Source organism: Caretta caretta, chromosome 3, assembly GCF_965140235.1.
Source record: "Caretta caretta isolate rCarCar2 chromosome 3, rCarCar1.hap1, whole genome shotgun sequence".
Classification (NCBI taxonomy): domain Eukaryota; kingdom Metazoa; phylum Chordata; order Testudines; family Cheloniidae; genus Caretta; species Caretta caretta.
This window is the reverse complement of record NC_134208.1, coordinates 147,166,985-147,190,156: the sequence shown is the minus strand read 5'-3', so window position 1 is coordinate 147,190,156 and position 23,172 is coordinate 147,166,985.

Sequence of the window (23,172 nt, the reverse complement as noted above, 5' to 3'; positions counted from 1 at the left end):
GGCGCTCCAGCCCCAGAGCGCCCACACAGTCGGTGCCTATGGCTGAGTCTATTCACAGCCTGTACTTGCTTAAAAGAAAATTAACTAAAAGAGTATGAACCAAATCCTCAGCTCGTGTAAAGCAATGTAGCTTCACTGACTTCAAAGGAGCTTTACTGATTTGCACCAACTGATGTCTGTATACACTACAGCGACTACAGCAGTACAGCTGTGGCCCTGCGGCTGTGCTGCGGCAGTGTAGACACTTCCTACATTGATGGAAGAGTTTTTTCCATCACTGTAGTAAATCCACTCTCTCGAGAGGTGGTAGCTAAGTCAATGGAAGAATTCTTCCAACAACCCATCTGCATCTACAGTGCAGGGTTAGGTCAACCTATGTCTCACAGGGCATGACATTTTTCACAGCCTTGAGCAATGTAACTATGTCGACCTAAGTTTTAGGTGTAGACTGGACCTTATAATCTGCCTCCATGTGTTCGACCCCTTTATCGCTAGTGGGGTAACTACCTATGCTGAACCACAACCATTGAGCTGGGTCTCATAAAACACACAGAGGAAGCTGGACAGCGTGCGGTCATAATAACCAGCTTGAAGACGAACGAGTGTGGATTTTATTGAAAGGGGTGGCTGTGCCATAGGCATTCAGCACAGCCACAAGAGTGCCAATCCTGCTGTTTCCCACAATAAAAGAAGAACTGGGTGAGGGGGAGAAGAAGGGCATAACAGAACACATTTCTGAATGGATAGTGATGTGCCCTTATGGTACCTGTATTTGCTTTCTAAAAAGTACATCCATATCTGTGCAGACTTATAGAAATTCAGTGAATAAAGGAAAGGTATATTTTCCTCCTTGTGTAAGCCCTGGTCTACACTAGGACTTTAGGTCAAATTTAGCAGCGTTAAATCGAAGTAAACCTGCACCTGTCCACACGATGAAGCCCTTTATTTCGACTTAAAGGGCTCTTAAAACCGATTTCCGTACTCCACCCCTGACAAGTGGATTAGCGCTTAAATCGGCCTTGCCGGGTCGAATTTGGGGTATTGTGGACACAATTTGACGGTATTGGCCTCCGGGAGCTACTCCAGAGTGCTCCATTGTGACCACTCTGGACAGCACTCTCAACTCAGATGCACTGGCCAGGTAGACAGGAAAAGAACCGCGAACTTTTGAATCTCATTTCCTGTTTGGGCAGCGTGGCAAGCTGCAGGTGACCATGCAGAGCTCATCAGCAGAGGTGACCATGATGGAGTCCCAGAATCGCAAAAGAGCTCCATCATGGACTGAACGGGAGGTACGGGATCTGATCGCTGTATGGGGAGAGGAATCCGTGCTATCAGAACTCAGTTCCAGTTTTCTAAATGCCAAAGGTTTCTGGGGAGGGCAGCCTTATTGCGTCCTTCATGGTAGGACACTTTGACCACTCCAGGCCAGTAACACGTACTCGGGAATCATTGTACAACAAAGCATTGCAGTGTATGTTTGCTGGCGTTCAAACAACATCCGTTCTTTATCTCTCTGTGTTATCCTCAGGAGAGTGAGATATCATTCATGGTCTCCTGGTTGAAATAGGGTGCTTTTCTTCAGAGGACATTCAGAGGTGCCTGTTCCTGCTGAGCTGTTTGCCTACGGCTGAACAGAAATGTTCCCCGCTGTTAGACACAGGGAGGGGGGAGGGTTGAGGGGGTAGCCACGCGGTGGGGGGAGGCAAAATGCGACCTTGTAATGAAAGCACACGTGCTATGTATGTAATGTTAACAGCAAGGTTTACCCTGAAAGACTGTAGCCACTGTTTTATAAAATGTGTCTTTTTAAATACCGCTGTCCCTTTTTTTTTTCTCCACCAGCTGCATGTGTTTCAATGATCACAGGATCTTCTCCTTCCCAGAGGCTAGTGAAGATTAGAAAGAAAAAAAAACGCCCTCGTGATGAAATGTTCTCTGAGCTCATGCAGTCCTCCCACACTGACAGAGCACAGACGAATGCGTGGAGGCAAATAATGTCAGAGTGCAGGAAAGCACAAAATGACTGGGAGGAGAGGTGGCGGGCTGAAGAGAGTAAGTGGCGGGCTGAAGAGAGGGCTGAAGCTCAAATGTGGCGGCAGCGTGATGAGAGGAGGCAGGATTCAATGCTGAGGCTGCTGGAGGACCAAACCAGTATGCTCCAGTGTATGGTTGAGCTGCAGCAAAGGCAGCTGGAGCACAGACTGCCACTGCAGCCCCTCTGTAACCAACCGCCCTCCTCCCCAAGTTCCATAGCCTCCACACCCAGACGCCCAAGAACGCGGTGGGGGGGCCACCAGCCAACCAGCCACTCCGCCAAAGAGGATTGCCCCAAAAAAAGAAGGCTGGCATTCAATAAATTTTAAAGTTGTAAACTTTTAAAGTGCTGTGTGGCATTTTCCTTCCCTCCTCCACCACCCCTTCTGGGCTACCTTGGTAGTCATCCCCCTATTTGTGTGATGAATGAATAAAGAATGCACGAATGTGAAGCAACAATGACTTTATTGCCTCTGCAAGCAATGATTAAAGGGAGAAGGGGAGGGTGGTTAGCTTGCAGGGAAGTAGAGTGAACCAAGGGGCGGGGGGTTTCATCAAGGAGAAACAAAGAGAACTTTCACACCGTAGCCTGGCCAGTCAGGAAACTGGTTTTCAAAGCTTCTCTGATGTGTACCTTGCCCTCCTATGCTCTTCTAACCGCCCTGGTGTCCGGCTGCGCGTAACCAGCAGCCAAGCAATTTGCCTCAACCTCCCACCCCGCCATAAACGTCTCCCCCTTACTCTCACAGATATTGTGGAGCACACAGCAAGCAGTAATAACAGTGGGAATACTGGTTTCGCTGAGGTCTAAGCGAGTCAGTAAACTGCGCCAGCGCACCTTTAAACGTCCAAATGCACATTCTACCACCATTCTGCACTTGCTCAGCCTGTAGTTGAACAGCTCCTGACTACTGTCCAGGCTGCCTGTGTACGGCTTCATGAGCCATGGCATTAAGGGGTAGGCTGGGTCCCCAAGGATACATATAGGCATTTCAACGTCCCCAACAGTTATTTTCTGGTCTGGGAATAAAGTCCCTTCCTGCAGCTTTTGAAACAGACCAGAGTTCCTGAAGATGCGAGCATCATGTACCTTTCCCGGCCATCCCATGTTGATGTTGGTGAAACGTCCCTTATGATCCCCCAGAGCTTGCAGCACTATTGAAAAGTGCCCCTTGCGGTTTATGTACTCGCCGGCTTGGTGCTCCGGTGCCAAGATAGGGATATGGGTTCTGTCTATGTCCCCACCACAGTTAGGGAATCCCATTGCAGCAAAGCCATCCACTATGACCTGCACGTTTCCCAGGGTCACTACCCTTGATATCAGCAGATCTTTGATTGCGTGGGCTACTTGCATCACAGAAGCCCCAACAGTAGATTTGCCCACTCCAAATTGATTCCCAACTGACCGGTAGCTGTCTGGCGTTGCAAGCTTCCACAGGGCTATTGCCACTCGCTTCTCAACTGTGAGGGCTGCTCTCATCTTGGTATTCATGCGCTTCAGGGCAGGGGAAAGCAAGTCACAAAGTTCCATGAAAGTGCCCTTACGCATGCGAAAGTTTCGCAGTCACTGGGAATCGTCCCAGACCTGCAACACTATGCGGTCCCACCAGTCTGTGCTTGTTTCCCGAGCCCAGAATCGGTGTTCCACAGCATGAACCTGCCCCATTAGCACCATGATGCATGCATTGGCAGGGCCCATGCTTTCAGAGAAATCTGTGTCCATGTCCTGATCACTCACGTGACCGCGCTGACGTCACCTGCTCGCCCGGTATTGCTCTGCCAGGTTCTGGTGCTGCATATACTGCTGGATAATGTGTGTGGTGTTTAATATGCTCCTAATTGCCAAAGTGAGCTGAGCGGCCTCCATGCTTGCCTTGGTATGGCGTCCGCACAGAAAAAAGGCACGGAACGATTGTCTGCCGTTGCTCCGACGGAGGGAGGGGCGACTGACGACATGGCTTACAGGGTTGGCTTCAGGGAGCTAAAATCAACAAAGGGGATGGCTTTACATCAAGGAGTATTTCAGGCAGGACTTCACGGAGGGTTCCAATAAGAAATGGTGCACCTAAGTTATTGTTCTTATTGGAACAAGGAGGTTAGTCTGGCCTCTGATTGATACATGGCTAGATTTACCTCGCTGTACCTTCTCTGTGAGTGACTGCAGTGTGACCTAGAGGAATGAGTCCCCTAGACAGGTGGGGAGCAAATGAGTACAAAACAAATCTGGTCTATTTCTTGTTTTGATCCACTCCATCTATCTTTTACATCTTTGGCTGGCAGCAGACGGTGCAGAAGGACTGCATGCCATCCACATCTCATGGCTGCCCGGCAGAAGATGATGCAATAGGACTGCTAGCAATCCGTATCGCCTGCCTGCTCACCATAAGACGGTTCAATAGGACTGATTGCAGGACTAAAGAGAATGACCTGGTCAAGTCACTCCAAATTTAGTCCCTGCGCCCATGTCTGCCCAGGCGCTCCTGGCCGATGTGGCCAGGAGCACCTCAGACATGACGATGACGGCTACCAGTCGTATTGCACCATCTGCTGCCAGAAGGCAATGGGTTGCTGCTACTGTGTAGCAATGTAGTACCGCGTCTGCCAGCACCCAGGAGACATATGGTGACGGTTACCTGAGCGGGCTCCATGCTTGCCGTGGTATGGCGTCTGCACAGGTAACTCAGGAAAAAAGGCGCGAAACAATTGTCTGCCCTTGCTTTCACGGAGGGAGGGAGGGAACTAGGGCCTGACGATATGTACCCAGAACCACCCGCGACAATGTTTTAGCCCCATCAGGCATTGGGATCTCAACCCAGAATTCCAATGGGCAGCGGAGACTGCGGGAACTGTGGGATAGCCACCCACAGTGCAACACTCAGGAAGTCGACGCTTGCCTTGGTACTGTGGAAGCACTCCGCCGAGTTAATGCACTTAATGCACTTAGAGCATTTTCTGTGGGGACACACACACTCGAGTATATAAAACCGATTTCTAAAAAACCGACTTCTGTAAATTCGACCTAATTCCGTAGTGTAGACATACCCTGGGAGAGAATCTCCAAGTTAACTGCTCCAGTAATGATCACCTCACTAAGGACTTGTCTACACCACAATTTAATCTTTTTCTAACATGTTAGTTGTGACATGAATGTAAATCGGAGTCTGGATAAGGAGCAAACTTCTGTGCTGGTTGCATATAACCCTAGGGTCCAGCCAAGGATTAGAGATTTCTGGTACACTTGTGATACTGAAAGCTGTGCTTTCTTAAAGGATATTATAAAAGTTGTCAGCTTGGCACTGGCACTGTGGAGTGGAACTGAGTAGAATCACTGCTAGGCCTTGCCTACACTGTGGTTTGTAACTAGGTTAATAATCTTGTGAGCTCAGTTACACACTTTAGTGTAAATACAGCTGGAGCATTCTGGCAAGCTTTAATCTGCCGTGACTCTTCTAGGCTGGCACTTTTTATAATGCTCTTTGGAAGAGATTGCTTTCATTAACACGAGCCCCCTAGAAATCTTCCAAAGTAAATGACTGAGATTCTGGAAGGAGTGGCAATTAATATGGATGACATTTTTGTCTCTAGGAAATCAGAAGAGCATAATGAGGTTAAAACAAATCCTGTTGACAACAAAGATTGCTGGACCAAAATTAAAGAGAAAAATATATTTGAGGACAAATCCAACTTCTGCTCTTAGGGCACACAACTGATAAAGAAGAGGTGAAGGCAGCTTAAGAAAAATTCAAAGTCATAGCTGAAATGCAACCACCTAAAAACATGTAGAAATCCACACAGTTCCTCAGTAGGATATAAATTTTATTCAAACCTGACTTCAAAAGGCCAAGCTATTTATAAACCTACTTAAAACAGATGGGGATAAATCACAAGGATATGCTTTTGAGGATCTAAAGCATCTATTGACCTCCTCATTATGTTTCCAAGTCTACAGCCATTTCAGCAGCTGCGGTCTTATTGAGTTGCTAGTTTACTTACTTTACTTAAATGAAGATGATCAGAAGCTGGCAACACGTTGTTCCAGATGTCTTTCGAACAAATCTAGAATGCCCAAATAGAAAGACAGAATATTTGGTGAGCGTGTGGGTGTGTGAGATGCTTGCAGATTTTGCAAGATCTTGATAACATTCTGCTTGTGACAGACCACAAGCCATTTTTACCATTAATAAACATTAAAACCCCGGACAAGCATGCCCTTAGATGACAGATAATAGAATACTCCCTAGGGAAATTCCCTGTGGCAGTTGTGCACAAGGCGGAATGTAACAGCTGCCTAGCAGCTGCACAATACGCAGTAATTTAGGGGTGAAAGTGAAGAATATTGAACCTTCATGTGTGCAGAATGGCATTAGAGTACTGGAGTTAGAATCTGGCCAGGACACTTGATTAACAGCCTACTTAAAAAAACAAAAAAAACCCCAAAGCCGTGCAAATTTTAAGAACAAATGGTTAACATCTCAGTTTTACATCTCCTTGTAAAGAGGCATCTCAGCGCCCTCTGAGCATTGCCCCAGCTCCATGTTTAAGTACAGAGTCAGAATGCCAACTGAAACACCAACACCACTTCCTGCAAGGTCTAGGAACCAAATTCTACCTTGGTGTAAAAAGCCACTCTTTGGTCTGAACTTAATCACAGGACCCCCTTCTTTAACTTGAGATCAGATGGGGCAAGGGTGCAAAATGATCATACCCCTTCCATTTGACTTTTACTCCTTAAGAAAATTCAAGGTTTTAAATGGGACTTACCTACATACATGTTCCTGAGAATAGCATAATATGTTATGTAATGAAAATGAAGAGCAGTGGGAAGAGTAACATGTGCCTCCCACATGGACATGTGAGCTACATTAATTTTTTCCATGAATAGCAACAAACATAATGTAGGAATATGTCATCCTGTTAACGACTCCAATAACTTTTGACAAGACTATTTTTTATAAGTTACTCTAGACAAAGCTATTAAAACTGCTAAAATGATTACAGACGTGGTCAACCAGGAACCCCCCAAAGGGGTATCTCTGTTTCGCTGTCCCGTAGGTTCTTTCAGTGCAATAAAACTGAACTGCACACTCACATTCATTAGCAGTGGATGAAACATACTAATAGGCATATCATGCCTTTCAGCCATATTATAAATGGGAAACTGTGTATTGCACTACAGAGTAAACAAGAAAAAGCGAACCAGTCACATATCTGTAAAAGGATGGCAGACGCTAAAGGCCCAGAACGTCAAAGATATTTAGATGCCTATTTTCCATTGGCCTAATATCCTGTATAATGATACACAGCTCATCTAAATCATCTTGCTGTCAGGTGTCTGAACCCTGCAAAAGGTGCAGGATAATTACAGCTGAGCCATAGTGACAGATGCATCTTGTTACATACAACAAGAATGTAAGCGGGGTTGGAACGTCTTTCCTTCTCTGAGATAAAGAGGAAGTGGCACAGAAGAGGTCCTCCATGGAAAGTCTAAGAAACAGCCAAGCTTGGGAAGAAAGCCTAGATTGAGGTTTGCGTTTTGTTTTATCGTTTTGCGTTACCAGCAAAGAGGATAAGTCTGGACTATATACAGCAAGGGTTCTCAAACTGGGGGTCATGACCCCTCAGGGGGTCGCGAGGTTATTACATGGGGGGTCGCGAGGTGTCAGCTTCCACTCCCAAACACCGCTTCACCTCTAGCATTTATAATAATGTTCAATATAAAAAAAAGTGTTTTTAATTTTTAAGGGGGGGGGTCATACTCAGATGCCTGCTGTGTGAAAGGGGTCAGCAGTACGAAAGTTTGAGAACCACTGATATAGAGAGTATATAGAATTTGTTCCCAGCATGGTGTGAACTTCACCAGCTAACCATTCCTTGTAGCAAAATTGTACTGATCATCTGAGAGATGATCAATCAGTTTATAACTGATAACTCAATAAGCCATTCAACAGAATAATGCAATGTCCCTTAGACTACAATAATACATTAGTGTACAATAATACATTAGTGTACAGTACATTTCTAGGTCCACGCACCCTCTGTGCTGTAAGTTGAAAGAAGACTTCTTTAATGCTATCTAGTGTTCTGAAGGGAAATTCAAGTGATTTTAACGTTCTGGCAATATCAGCTTTAACCAGCACAGCTGTCTAGTGTCATTTTCTGAAAGTCAAGAAAATTCAGTGGCATTTCCTATTTATGTCTCAATGCAGGGCTCATTGCACCAATGGAGCAGAGTTCACATTCCCCAAAGAAAAGTGAGTTCCTTTTAGTTGTCACAACTGTGCTGTAATATAAACTTATAAGCACCCTACAACTCATGGAACTACCAAATGGGTTATCTAACATAGATTTTGACTAATCCTATGGTAGCATCACTTGTTTCACTGTTTGTTTTTTTCTGGGGGAAAAATCCATTGTTATATATGAAAAGCAGAGTTCATTATAAATATTATATACAGATATAAAAAAAACCCCTTCAATAATGTCAATTATCTTATAGCAAGGGGATTGATGGTATAGGACACTGGTATGAGTATATGGCAGCTTTTCACTCCAACATTGCCTGTTTTAGTCTATTCCAGATTGATGGTGGCTGAAAATTATTGCTATTTAGTGGCCTATGTCAAATGAGTTTGGGTCTTAGCTCAGGCTTAATGAACCTATGTTTAAAAGTCACCATCTCAGCTGAAATGCTTACTGGCACTCTTAGCAGAGAGGACAAGGATTATATCAATATAGAGAATGAACTTTTTTTTTTAACTCTCCAGGTGCTCCCACCAACTTGGAGTTAAGGCATATTAGCGAGATAGTATAGCGTAATAGCTGTTTGGGGAAATTTCACAGCGTTCAAAATTTATTGAAGTTTTGCGGTTCTAGTTTTTTTTTAAACCACCTGTACAGAGTAGGGATTGCCGCAGTGGCACTTTCTTTGCTGCGCTAGAATTGTGGGTAGGAGTCATCTGTGTCAAGGGATGTCAAACTCATGCACATTGAACCCTAAATTCACGCATAAATATTTTTACTTAAGAAAAGTAGGATATTTACATGGTTTCTCTAAACCAGTGTATACTGAAGAAATGGTCAGAAGAGTTCTTACGCAGGAAAACATGCATGATGTGTGGAGGAGGGGTTTGGTTTTGCATGATCTTATAGCATTATTGAAAACTCCAAATGCTTCCAAAAACCACACAACCTAACAATAATGCAGTAAACTTATTCTTAATGATATGGGTCTCCTGGGTATTTTCAAGCATCCACTTTTTTTGTTTTTACAGTGCTGGAAGGAATGTGTACAACAGCCAAAGCTCTCCTGCCACAGTCTAATAGTAATTGTACTTCACTACATTTACATGTCATTGAAATACTAATTGATTTAGGAAGCAACTGTTACCAGACTAAGTTAAACCTATTACAATTAATGCTGTTTAGTAACTATTGTTCTTATAAATGATGACAAAGGGAGAACTTTTACAAGTATTTGATAGGTTTAAATAGCAAGGAAGGAGAGAAGTTTTTTAGAGCACTTGATGGATTGAATACCATCAGAGACAGATCATATTTGAGTTAATTAATTAAAATAGAAAGGGGTTTAGAATATGAGCCTGTGGCATACTCTAATTAAACTAACAATTAGCCAGGAGAAAATGGAGATGCCAAGGGGGTTGATAAACTCATCTGAAAACCTAGTACAAGAACCTTGTGTAGAACAAAAAAGGGAATGTAACTTATTTGCCCAAAATTCAGCAGAGGAGAAGCCATTTTGTTTGGGGAAAGCAGTAGCTGACCCTTACCTACTACTTAAACATGTATTCACCCATTGATATGAGCAAATAACTTTTGCTCTGGTCCATGTCTCTCAAATGCAGACTGGAGGGCTAGAACGCAGTTCAAATATACTGCCAAGGTGACAGTCAATTGTAAGGAAAGGAGTCAGAGAAATAAGCTTACTGAGTGGTGGTGTGACCGAGAGTATCATTGTCCATGTACTATTTGAGAGATTGCTTTCAGGTCTAAAATGGGAATAGGGGGATCGTTAGACCTAAACAGTACAAACAAGGAGCACACTACCTGAAAGGGGTGAAGACAACTTCATGGACTGAGACAAGTGGTGCTGACAGACGGAAGGAGAGAACCTCTTGCAGTGGTACTATGCCACATGTCCTATAACAGTGAACAAACACTGTTTTACTTAAAGTGTTTACCCTACCTCAGGAGGCTCTTCACCAGGCCTTAAATGAGATGATTTCTTAGCGCTTCCCTTTGGCTTACTCTGATTTCCTCCGTTTTTGAAAACGTTATTTTTAAAAAGATACTTTGGACAGAGGTTGTTAATGGGGGTTTAAAGCTTTTCCACTGGGACAAAGACAGTAAACTTCTGATGCCTTTTGAGAAGCAGAAGCAAGTCAATGTGGTCTGGTGCACTTGGTCTGTTGAGGAAGCAGCAGGGTGGCCCTTCTGAATAGGTGACACTAGCTGCAGGCAGTTGGATGCACAGGGAGAGCGGGTGCTCAAGATGGGTGAGGAGAAAGGAGAGCTCTGGACTACAGGGTATTACAAGGACAGTGCTCCTGCCGACAAAGTGCTGCTCACAACAGCATTTGTTGTCGACAAAACTTTTGTCTTTCAGGGGCCTGTGTTTTTTTAACACCTCTAAATGACAAAAGTTTTATCTTTCATTTGCCACTATAGACAAAGCCTCAGGCAGTTTTGTGCTGCCTTAGTGCCACAAAATAACTTTTAAACTGTCCTTTGGTGAGGGTGCAACTCCCGACAACAAGGAATCATTGGGTGGCATATAGCCAGTGGGGCAAATTCTACAGTGCCCACTCCCCTCCACTGGAATTACAGGGCAGAGAGGGATCAAGTGCATGGTGTGTAGCTGATCCTGGGCTGGAGTAGGTGGGGTAGTTTACAGAGGAGCAGCTGAAAATCTGTCCCACAACATGATGCCAGTTCTTGATAGAAAGAGTCACGTCCAGTCTTCTTCCACCAGAGGAAAGATTGGTGTCACATGGACCCAGATTCTCAGAGATATTTGGGAATCTAACTCGCACTGAAATCAATAGGAGTTGGAGTTATTTAGGAGCCTGAGGATCTGGGCCATAGGAATTTGAAGGAGTAAAAAGGAAGTAATAAAAACAAAATATAGTAATGATATTTATTACTAACAATCACTCTAAATCAGACTGTACAAATCCAGTTTAACCCAATCAAAGACTGGCAGAACAAGCAGCAGCTTTGCCTTGCAACAGACATGGTTTAAAGAAAGTGCTCTTTGGTAGTCTTCTCTGCGGGAGACAACACAATTACAGAGAAGACAAGCTGGTGAAGCTCAGCTTTCAAACAATGTAACTTCTCCACAGCAGCCACTTGCAGCTACAGTTTGCCTCATATTTCTACTGCATTTTTCTGTTTCAACCAAAATTAAAGTAGTGTGTGTTGAGGGGAGTAGGGAATACCAAACTTGTAAACATCTTGAAATTAAAAAAAAAAAAAAAAAAGTGCTAACATTTTCTATTTAACATACAAAATTAGGGGTGTGCATTTTAAAAAATGAAATTACCAAATGGATTGTAACTTTTTTGCTTCTGAAATGGAAGCTGGGCAGGGAGTAGTCATTTCATACCAAGATAATATTGCAGCTTAGAGATCTGAACACTTCAAATGTACAAAGTTGAAGGTAATTTGACAGGACATGTGGAGTTTATGCTAGCAGAGGCATGGAGGGAGGCTCATTTTCTTGTCAAAAACAGGAGTGTAAATTAGACATTTCAAGTTATGTAGCAACAAGAGCCCACCCAAAAAAAAAAAAAATCTTCCAAACCTCGTGGCATCTGCAAGTGCCAGGAAATCTCACCTGAGTTGAACAATGTGACCAAGAAATTCAGAGTGAGATCCTGAATGCGACCTCCAGCCTTAGTGATGATATCTTTGTCTCAAAAAGAAAGGGATTTGGGGACATGTTGATGATAGTATTTTCTTCTTTAACAAAAAACAGGAAAAAGAATTGAAACTTCACCTTTTCACAGATTCCAAGGTCAGAAGGGACATTTGACATCATCTAGTCTGACCTCCTACATAGCACAGGCCATAGAACTTCCCCAGAATAATTTGCACAGCAGACCTTTTAGAAAAACATCTAATCTTGATTTAAAAATTACCAGAGATGAAGAATCTACCACAACCCTTGGTAAATTGTTCCAATGGTTAATTACTCTCAATCTTAAAAATTTACATCTTATTTTCAGTCTGAATTTGACTAGCTTCAACTTCCAGCTATCGGACCATGTTATAACTTTCTCTGCTAGATTGAAGAGCCCATTATTAAATATTTGTTCACATGTAGATACTTATAGACTGTAATCAAATCACCTCTTAACTTTGTCTTTGTTAAGCTAAATAGATTGAGCTCCTTGAGACTGTCACAAAAAGGCATAAACAATGAGGAGTACTTGTGGCACCTTAGAGACGAACAAATTTATTTGGGCATAAGCTTTCGTGGGCTAAAACCCACTTAATCAGATGCATAGAGTGGAAAATACAGTAGGAAGATATATATACAGAGTACGTGAAAAGATGGGGGTTGCCTTACCAATTCTAATGAGATAATTCAATTAAAGTGGGCTATTATCAGCAGGAGGAAAAATCACTTTCATAGTGGTAATCAGGGTGGCCCATTTCAAACAGTTGACAAGAAGGTGTGAGTAACAGTAGGGGGAAAAATTAGCATGGGGAAATAGTTTTTAGTTTGTGTAATGACCCACCCACTCCCCGTCTTTATTCAGGCCTAATTTGATGGTGTCCAGTTTGCAAATTAATTCCAGTTCTGCAGTTTCTCATTGGAGTCTGTTTTTGAAGTTTTTTTGTTGAAGAATTGCCACTTTTAAGTCTGTAATTGAGAGCCCAGGGAGGTTGAAGTGTTCTCTGACTGGTTTTTGAATGTTATAATTCTTGACGTCTGATTTGTGTCCATTTATTCTTTTCCGTAGAGACTGTCTGGTTTGGCTCCATGATGGAGCCACCAACTAATATCCATGGCAGGCCATGAGACCAAGGTGGAATACAGGCTGGCCCACCGGGGTTCCTCACCCTCCACAGGTCACAATAGGTCCCGCCACTTACTATCATATAGTATAGGATAGTATATAGTGTGTGTTTTAATTGTATTTTATCTATGTAAACTTTAAAGCAATTTAAGATCCACTGTCAGCAATTTGTTGCAAACTGGCCACTTGCAGCAAATTGCTTTGCTTAGTATCATTTGAATTATATGCTATTTAACTTGCCATCAGGGATTGGTGTCTCAGGGATTTTGAACATTATTTAGGATTTTTAGGATACACTGTATTGGGATTATTAGTCACTTTAATAAAAAGATACCTTTGTTTTGGAAAGAATATTGCCTGTGTTAATTACTTTATCGGAAGATTATATCCATGTCCTTTAGTGTTTCCTTAGCAACCCTGGGAACTTTTACCTTGGGAAGGAAAGATTAAGCAGGCAATAGGCAGGTTAGTGTAGCAGTGCCCAAAACTCATTTTTTGGGGTAATATTTTAATCATTCTTGTGGCTCTTCTCTGATTATCAACATCCTTCTTGAATTGTAGGCTCTTGAATTGGACACAGTATTCCAGCAGTGGTCGCACCAGTGCCAAATATAGAGGTAATAACTTCTCTTCTACTACTCGAGAGTCACCTATTTATGCATTCAAGGATCACATTAGCTCATTAGGCCACAGCTTCACATTGGGAGCTCCTGATTATCCACCATGACCCCCAAATCTTTTTCAGAGTCACTGTTTCCCACTTTCTGCTGGTAATACACAGAAATTACTTCCATACTCCTGCTAATCACACACATTCAACATGACGGCATACGGGACTTCCATCTTCACTGCTTCAGCAGCACATTTCACTTTCTTCATGCTGTAGGAACAGTACTGCTTTATCTGGTGGGTGGCCTATGAATTTGGCTGAAATGTACCTTTTGCCTAAGTGTGTATATGAAACATGAGGATGAGGAACTGTACTGTATAAGGAACTAGTAACTTAAAAATAAAAAACACACAGTTTATCTACAGAAATGTCATAATTTATTTTCTGGTAAATTCTTTCACCACATCTGGATTGGGGAATCCTTAAGAGCAAATCACAGGTGTTCCTATGACTTCATTTAAGTTGGAAAATTTTCCCCCTGGATGCTATTAATTGTCCATACAACAGATCTGTTGAATGTGTAGTATACTGAAGGTTGACTAAGTCTTACTCTTTCAACACAAAGTGAAAATATGGAGTTTGTGGATTAAAAGGAATTGCTTGTATTAATATGGAAAATTGAGAGTATAATTTAAAAAGTCTTAGATTAGCTTATGTCTACTTATATGAGAGAAGCAGCTGTTAAATGTTGGAACTGGAGTTCAAATGCATTTCAGCAACTAGCTTCATTCCTCCCTTGGAGGCAGCTCCTCTTCCTTGCTTGCTTTCTTGGGATACCAGTCTCTTAGCCAGTCCCAGGAGGCGTAGATAATATTTATCTGTACTTTAGAGGTTCTGAGAAGGTAAGGTAGAGATTTTCAAAATGGCCTCTGCTTATGAAATCACTGAGAGCAGCTGCGTGTTCAGCACCTCTGAGAACGGGTACCACCTGTTTCCAGTTATATATCCAAAATCAACGATCCTTTTTTAAACCTAATTGACTGGTTCAAGTGACTGAAACAGCAAGTCAGCCTCAGAAGAAAGCTTTCGAAGCAAATTCTCTTGAATACTGTGCTTACCACTATACCTAATCCACTAGATTATAGTGCCTAGAAAACAAGCCACATAACTACTCTCTGTATCACTCTTCCTATGCCCTTGTCATAAATATAAAGGGAAGGGTAAACCCCTTTGAAATCCTTCCTGGCCAGGGGAAAGCTCCTCTCACCTGTAAAGGGTTAAGAAGCTAAAGGTAACCTCGCTGGCACCTGACCAAAATGACCAATGAGGAGACAAGATACTTTCAAAAGCTGGGAGGAGGGAGAGAAACAAAGGGTCTATGTGTCTGTCTATAGTCTCTTCTTTGTCAGCGATAGACCAGGAATGGAGTCTTAAAACTTTTAGTAAGTAATCTAGCTAGGTATGTGTTAGATTATGATTTCTTTAAATGGCTGAGAAAAGAATTGTGCTGAATAGAATAACTATTTCTGTCTGTGTATCTTTTTTGTAACTTAAGGTTTTGCCTAGAGGGGTTCTCTATGTTTTTGAATCTAATTACCCTGTAAGATATCTACCATCCTGATTTTACAGGGCGGGATTTCTTTATTTCTATTTACTTCTATTTTTATTAAAAGTCTTCTTGTAAGAAACTGAATGCTTTTTCATTGTTCTCAGATCCAAGGGTTTGGGTCTGTGGTCACCTATGCAAATTGGTGAGGCTTTTTATCCAACATTTCCCAGGAAAGGGGGGGTGCAAGTGTTGGGAGGATTGTTCATTGTTCTTAAGATCCAAGGGTCTGGGTCTGTAGTCACCTAGGCAAATTGGTGAGGCTTTTTACCAAACCTTGTCCAGGAAGTGGGGTGCAAGGTTTTGGGAAGTATTTTGGGGGGAAGGATGCATCCAAACAGCTCTTCCCCAGTAACCGGTATTAGTTTGGTGGTGGTAGCGGCCAGTCCAAGGACAACGGGTGGAATATTTTGTACCTTGGGGAAGTTTTGACCTAAGCTGGTAAAGATAAGCTTAGGAGGTTTTTCATGCAGGTCCCCACATCTGTACCCTAGAGTTCAGAGTGGGGGAGGAACCTTGACAGCCCTTGATAACTGAGGAAGTTCTGATTGGGACTGAATGTCACAGCTATTCCCTTCATGTATATAATATGTCAGACCATAACCCTTGATACAAACACACCAAAAATTTGTGAAAGTAATGGCTCTAGATTTGAACTTTGTGGTTTAGGCCCATCTCCTTTATTTTCACACACACACAAATATCCCCCTTTCCCCCCAAATCAAAAACCAAAAACCAACCCCCCCACCCCACAAAACCAAAACACCCATAGCAAACACTTGTATTCAGTGAAAAATCTAAGGATTAAAAAATACACGAGAGATAAGGGGATAATACAAAACATTTTCTAATTGACAGACTCTTAGCAACAGAGTAGTTCTAAGTAGACTTACATGTAGGTATTGCATTATCTAACTGTAAATTAATATTGGTAAGTAACCAAGACTATGAACAATGTAAATCAGTTTGACATTTTCCTGGTATGGCTGTAGCTTAAGCAGCTATTTGTCTTTCAAACCTGTCTGATATCAGGCCTAGAGGATGACTAGATGTGTGTGTACACTCACCCACTCCCTTTTCTGATGCATGTATTACCTACTATTGCAAATTGAGGCTATTAGAGAGAAATGTCTCCTCTACAAAGAGAAAGGATGAGTATTTATGTTTTTATTAGGGGGTAGCTGTGTTCGTCTGTATCCATAAAAACAACAAGGAGTCCGGTGGCACCTTAAAGACTAACAGATTTATTTGGGCGTGAAGAAGTTGGTTTTTTACCCACGAAAGCTTATGCCCAAATAAATCTCTTAGTCTTTAAGGTGCCACCGGACTCCTTGTTGTTCTTATTGTGGAACTAGAGTTTGCACCCACACTGCCAGTCAACCATTCTCCAATAGGCAATGATGAACAATCCAGAGTGAAAAAAAAATACACCATAGTTCCTAGATCTGGCCATGCATAGAAAACAACTGTACTGTGTGCTTGCAGCAGCCAAAATAATCCTCACAAGAGTCTGCAATCACCTTCATTTTTTTGAGTTAGACATGGCTGCATTCACACAGTGTTTTTTAACCAGAAACAAAAAGCATCATATAGAGTACTGCTATAATCCCATTCTTGAATGTTGTTAGCAAGCTGAATGTTGAGAAATGCTAATTACCCAGGGGGCAGGGAGGGAAGCAGTTTAATGGAGCTAGCTCATTCTGTAAACAAAGTTGTGTATCTTGGATTCCACAGCAACTGCATTGGAAGCATCCTTTGAACTATGGGAGATAATAAGTGATAAACCATCTCAGTGAGCAAGAAACAATGCTGCAGTTCAAAAATTGTTTATCAAACAAATATAACAACATAAACTGCCACAAGCCAGGATGTTTTTTTTAGCTTTGTCAGTACTTATTATTGGGGTCTCATTGCAGCACTCTGGATCCTGCTCAATTCCCAGTTGGATTATTCAGATTCCTGTTCCAGGGCTCAGTGCAGAAAGAACAATTTCAAGGAGGCCTGTTTGCTCACAGCTTAGCATTATTTGTCCAATTACAATCAGTGAGACTGTTTAATCACCAGTTTAAAGAAAGGACAGGCTAGAGAGAACTCAAAAGAGAGGGAGCCCACAATAAACATGTCAAGGTTTTCCCCTGTCTCACAGAAACCTTCTTCTGTTTCCTGATTTAGATTGGAGCAGGGAGAGCAGGTTTTAGTTGGATTTTACTATTTTAATTTCCTCGTATAGTTTCTCTTTTGCCTCAGTTGCTCAACTGGGAACTCTCTTCCCCTTCTCCAGGACTCTCAACAAATTTATCAGGAAGCATCAGGTTTATGGACATGCTATAAGACAAATTAAGAACGCTGTGCTGCATCAATTGCTTACCGCTCTAATTTAAATTCCTTGTTCCCTTCTGACTGCAGGTTAACAGACATCATTCCAGACTTTAACTAATACCAGTTTTTTTAAAAGCTGGCCTCAAATTGCCCAAAGGGCAGGTTCTATACATTGTATGCAGTCCTGCACCAGCAGTGATGCAGAGCTGCCATACTCCACGGGAACGGTAATTCCTCCTCTTGTTGCAGGCATGCAAAGGGAATATGTACAAATACACACCCCAGGTTGGTTTCTATTTCACTCGGGATGACACAGTGTGATCTCTCTCTGTTGTCAGTCAGCTCTTATGCCCTTCCACTTTGGGGTGGATTGTACAATTTTAAGTACTTATATGGCCCTCACTGCTGTCGTATCTTGACACCTCACAATCTTTAATGTGTTTATCCCTATTTTCCAGATAGGGAATTAAGGCAGAAAGAGACTAAATGACTTACCCAAGCTAACACAGAAAGTCTGTGGTAGAGGAGGGATTTGAATACACGTCTCCCAACACCTAGACTAGTGCCTTAACCACTGGACCATCCTTCCTCTTGTGTGCCCAGGGCTACTAAGAGGGGAGCAGTCCTTGTGTTGTGCTGAGATTGCTATTCTGCCTGATGCTTGTGGGGTGGATTCAAAGGCAAGAGGTTTCTTGTGTTCTCTCCCTACACTTCCATCCCACCCCCCACGTACCCATGCAAGGCACAATCTTGCTCTCAGTTAACATGGCATTTCAGCGTGATCCAAGCTGTTCTATGCAGTGACGTGAAAGTCTGACTACTTCACCTCAAACAAGGCAAAACCTATAAGGAATCTAAATATGTTGATAACTGGCTCTACCCAGAATGTTGGCAAACGTCCACCTCCCCGCCCCCCTTAAACAGCTCTGGAAACAAAACATTTTTAGAATTCCCCAAAGAACCTTCTTATGCAAGGGCTAAATTTATTAACAATTTGTGTAGGAGAAATGTTGCCAATCACATGGTTCAGTGGTCAGAAAAGAAAAAGATAGCCATGCTGTTTTGGCTCAATCTTAGGCACATTTTGTTGTTGGGATATATATTCTCACAGTGAAACTTTCAGGCCATAGGGCTGGCAGGCTTCTCCCCAGCACACGTAAATATATTAACTGCGTAGGCCTTCTCCACTGCCAAGAGTTTCCTTATCCTGCTCTGTAGATGAAAGGATGAGGAAGCTACAGCTCTGCTTTGTATCTTTCTCTGCAGGCAAATGTCTCCTTTATCACCAAGAAGCACACAAAGATTCAGCTGCGATTTAAGGCTGGGAGTGGTTGTGCTGAAGCTCAAGTCACAGCCCAGCACTGCAGGCAATCAACAGCTGGCTGCAAACCTCGTGACCACTGGAGGCAGACAGGCAGTCATTGAGTGCTGAACAATCCTGAGCAGCTGAGCCTGTGATACTGGCCTGTGAGCCTATATTCAGGTGTTGTCATTTACTTAACAAAAAGAAAAAGTTAGCAAGTAGAGTCACAGCCTTTAGGCCTGATCTGGATTTCAAACCTCACAGTTAAAGGGGCCCAAATTTTCAAATGCCACTAGTGACTTTGGATGCCCAACTTGAGACACCCTGGAAGGAGTGTGACTTTTCAGAAGGTCGGTGTTCAGCCCTTCCCAAAAATCAGGCAATTTGAGGTGTCTTAAATTTGGGCACCCAAAGTCACTGGCTACTTTTGAAAACATGGGTCAGCATATTTGGTTCAATCCATTATAAAGTCAGTGGCATCTGGAACATTGCAATTCAAACCTGTGTCTGGATTCAAAACACCCTTACACTTCAGAGAGTCTTAATTCACGTCCATCTTGCATAATAGCTGGGACATCTGGTGCAAATTCAGCTCTAATTCTTCAGCCTTTAGTTTGGTGAGTAGCCATTTGACTTCAGTGGGATACTTGCGTCTGCAAGTTCTATTCAGCATGAGTAAGGATAATAGAATCAGGCCCATTAATGGCAAAATAGTAATCAATAATGTTTTAATCCTAAGAGCATGAATGTTCAGAAGCTAGTCAGGTGTATGCAGTACCAACAGTGTGCTTCGTCTTGTGCATTATAGAGGGAGACAGCCCAAGCCTGCCCCAAAGAGTTTAAATCTGAGATGACTTACAATGAAAGAAATGCTTTGGAAAAAAGCTTTGCAAGTTTCTCCTTCCTCTGTTGTAGGTTTAGCTTTAGTTAGAACTGTTCATTCAAATCAGCTTAGCAGAAAAACAGCTTCCCATTTCCACAGCACTAGTTTAAAGAATAATACAGAAGAGGGAAAGGATGTACCTGGTTTCAAAACAACTAAATTCTGAAATAGAAATGAACATACAGCTACTGTAGCTGCAGCATTAATAACAACTGTCTTTACCTCAACAAGGGGTTTGTTAAGATCTGAAAGCATTTAAAAGACAGTATTGAAGTGTTGCATTCCCACTTAAGTAAACAAGTATCCTAAGGACTTCAGTGTGATCATTTGATTTGGGAATATTTCATGTCAGTCCATCTTCCCATCAACTGTATATCTCTGCTAGAATGACTAAAACTACCTTACGTAAGGATGTGTCTCCACCCAAAACCGGTGCAAAAGGCTGTGTACATTCTGGTTTGAGTGTCTTATTTGATTTAGTTTAAAGCTGTTCCTAAGTGCCATAAGCTAAACTGAAATCATTTGGTTTAAACCAAAATCAGTGTCCACACAGCCTTTTGCATGAGTTCAACTCAACAGGTTTAAAATAACACCTGTTGTTAAACTGGTGCAACTCTGGGTGTAGGCAAGCCTGACCTCTTTTGGCTGAGAGGTTTGTTCTTAAATATGGAATCTGTATTAAAAACAGTGGGTCTGATCCTGCGGTTATTAAAGCCAATGGATTTCAATAGCAGCAAGACTGGGCCCAATCCATACCAAGAAGAAAAGTGTTGGTAGTACTAACTCTTACACATGGCTTAAAAATAAACCTCCTGTAAGCAGCAAGGAAGAGAGCTTAGTCTCAGAATAAAGTTTCATTAATGACCAGGCATCATTTAGTTCCAAATGCTCTTCAACACTTTTTCTATTTAATTCTAGTTCTGCACATAAGCTTCAATTGGCACAGGATCAAACTTTTAATGGTAAATCTCTCACTGATGAAGGATCAAGCCCTACCAGAGCTTTATTACTTGAATAGGAAAGAGAATATCCTGAAAGGTGCCCCAGGAAAAGGGAATGGGAAAGTAAGTGTAAATAAAGGACGAGGCTGGGCAGACCCACAAGAAATATTTAACATTCCTTGCTCTCCACAAAGGGCAGGTCAAGGAAAGGGAATGAGTGGTTGGGATGGAGCACATGCCTCAAATATTTTTCAAATACTGTTCAGCACAGTATATCTGGTCACATAAACATCCACAACAAATAGAATGAGTTTGTTCTAGAATGTGGCAAACCTTCTGGGTAATTGTATATATGCAGGATTGGGTGAAACTATGTAGAGAAGCCACAGAAGTTGAATTCACAGCTGTATGTTGAACAGACAGGCACAAACACTGAAAGCTCTATCCTGAGCCCCAGATGTTTTCAAAATTGAGCAGTTGCAGTACATCTTGCAAGAATCCCAGTCAAAACAATATCTATAGCCACGTAATAGGTGCACATATAAACCCCAAAGGGGTTTTCAAGAGTCAGAATTGAAAAATGTCAGAAAACCTTTAATGGCAAATGAAAATGACAGACATATTGAGCCAGATGCTGATCTCCGTTACAACACTGTGAAATCCAGAGTATCTCCACAGACGTCAAAATTCTGACCCATTGTACAATTTATAATAAATAAAATCAACAGGCCTGATTTTGATATCACTTATGCTGGTGTAAATCAGAACTAATTCCCCTGAAATCAATGTAGGTTCAGCAGTATAAAACTGATGTGAGAGGAGAATAAAAATTATAATTCTGTTATTGTGAAAGTCAAGACACACAAACATTTTTTAATAGTAGTTTGGCTACGATGTGTTTCCAACAAGCTGAGAAACGCAATTCAGTAGGTGCAAACATGCTTTTGCCATTTAAATGCTTGTGTCACTGTTGCTATTCACCAGCAGGCCTCCCCCATGCATTGGGGAGCCTCTCACTGCTTGCATTGCAATACATGCATATTGGAAACAGCTGCACTTTACTAAGGAAACCACCTTTAAAAAAAAAAAGTAAACTGCACTATGCAAACAGTGGCATGGGAAAGAATAGCACAGCAGCATATATCTCAGTGGTTCTCAAACTTTTGTACTGGTGACCCCTTGCATACAGCAAGACTCTGAGTGCGACCCCCCCCTATAAATTAAAAAACACTTTTTTATATAGTTAACACTATTATAAATGTTGGAGGCAAAGCAGGGTTTGGGGGTGGAGGCTGACAGTTCACGACCTCCACATAATAACCTCATGACTCCCTGAGGGGTCACAACCCCCAGTTTGAGAACTCCTGATATATCTGAAAAAGACAAGGACAAAGTTAAATCAGAAATCAGCAGAGCAAGGCTCTGCTCAGGATGCCTTGTATAGATGCTATCAGATAGCATATTCAGGTAGCAATCACATGATTCAGGGTATTCCAACATAGCAGACTCAAAACTCCATGAATTTACATTAATAAATAACCATGTAGTTTTCTCATCTGTTTAGGAGGCAGTGTTTGCTCTCCTGTTCCCACAGAACAACCAGGAAGGTCATGTCAAATAACCCCTGAGTCTCTGGAGCCCTGGATAGGATGCTATGGTCATCCATATAGAGGCCTTGGGGCTGCATGCTGCTCTCCAGTCTACTCTGGCCTCCCTTGGCACCATGGCTTCTGCAGACCTGTGCTTCCAGAGGCATCACCAACTAGCCACTTCCCTGGAATCCCCCTGTAGAGTATAAGAAATAGGATGGTATCTCTTCATATAGTTTGTGAACCCTCTACTGGTGCTCACTGGGTTCTATATTTTAGAAGCCACCAGAAACCAGAGAGAGCAGCAGCATGTAGCTAGGTAGGCACGCCTTGCACATTCACGTAGAGTTAGTAAAACGGTTATTTTGGACCCAACTGCACCCTGGTGGTTTCTTCATATTATTTTTATTGTGTAAGGATCAAAAAAGACACCACATTGCCTATAGAGGAACTCCACGTCACAGGAAGTGGGGTGGGGGTGGGGTGGGCTAAACTCTAATAGAATTCAGTGTAGCAGACGTATTAGTCTGTATTCGCAAAAAGAAAAGGATAGTCTCTAAGGTGCCACAAGTACTCCTTTTCTAATAGAATTAAATCAGTAACTTCCTCCAAGTGTGCTGGGGAGATGATGCTGCAAAACCATCAGCAATTAGCACCTTCTTGTGAATGTTCATTTCTTCTGTTAAGGTGCAGTGCTGTGCTAGATCATCTCAGTGGGAGCACCCACCAGCATTCTCTCTGGAAGGGGCAGAATGCCTCCCGAAGGGCCCCAGCATGCAAAGGGAGCACACACTCTGTTACAAGGGTATAGAATACCCTTCTTTCTGGGCTGGCTCAGAGAG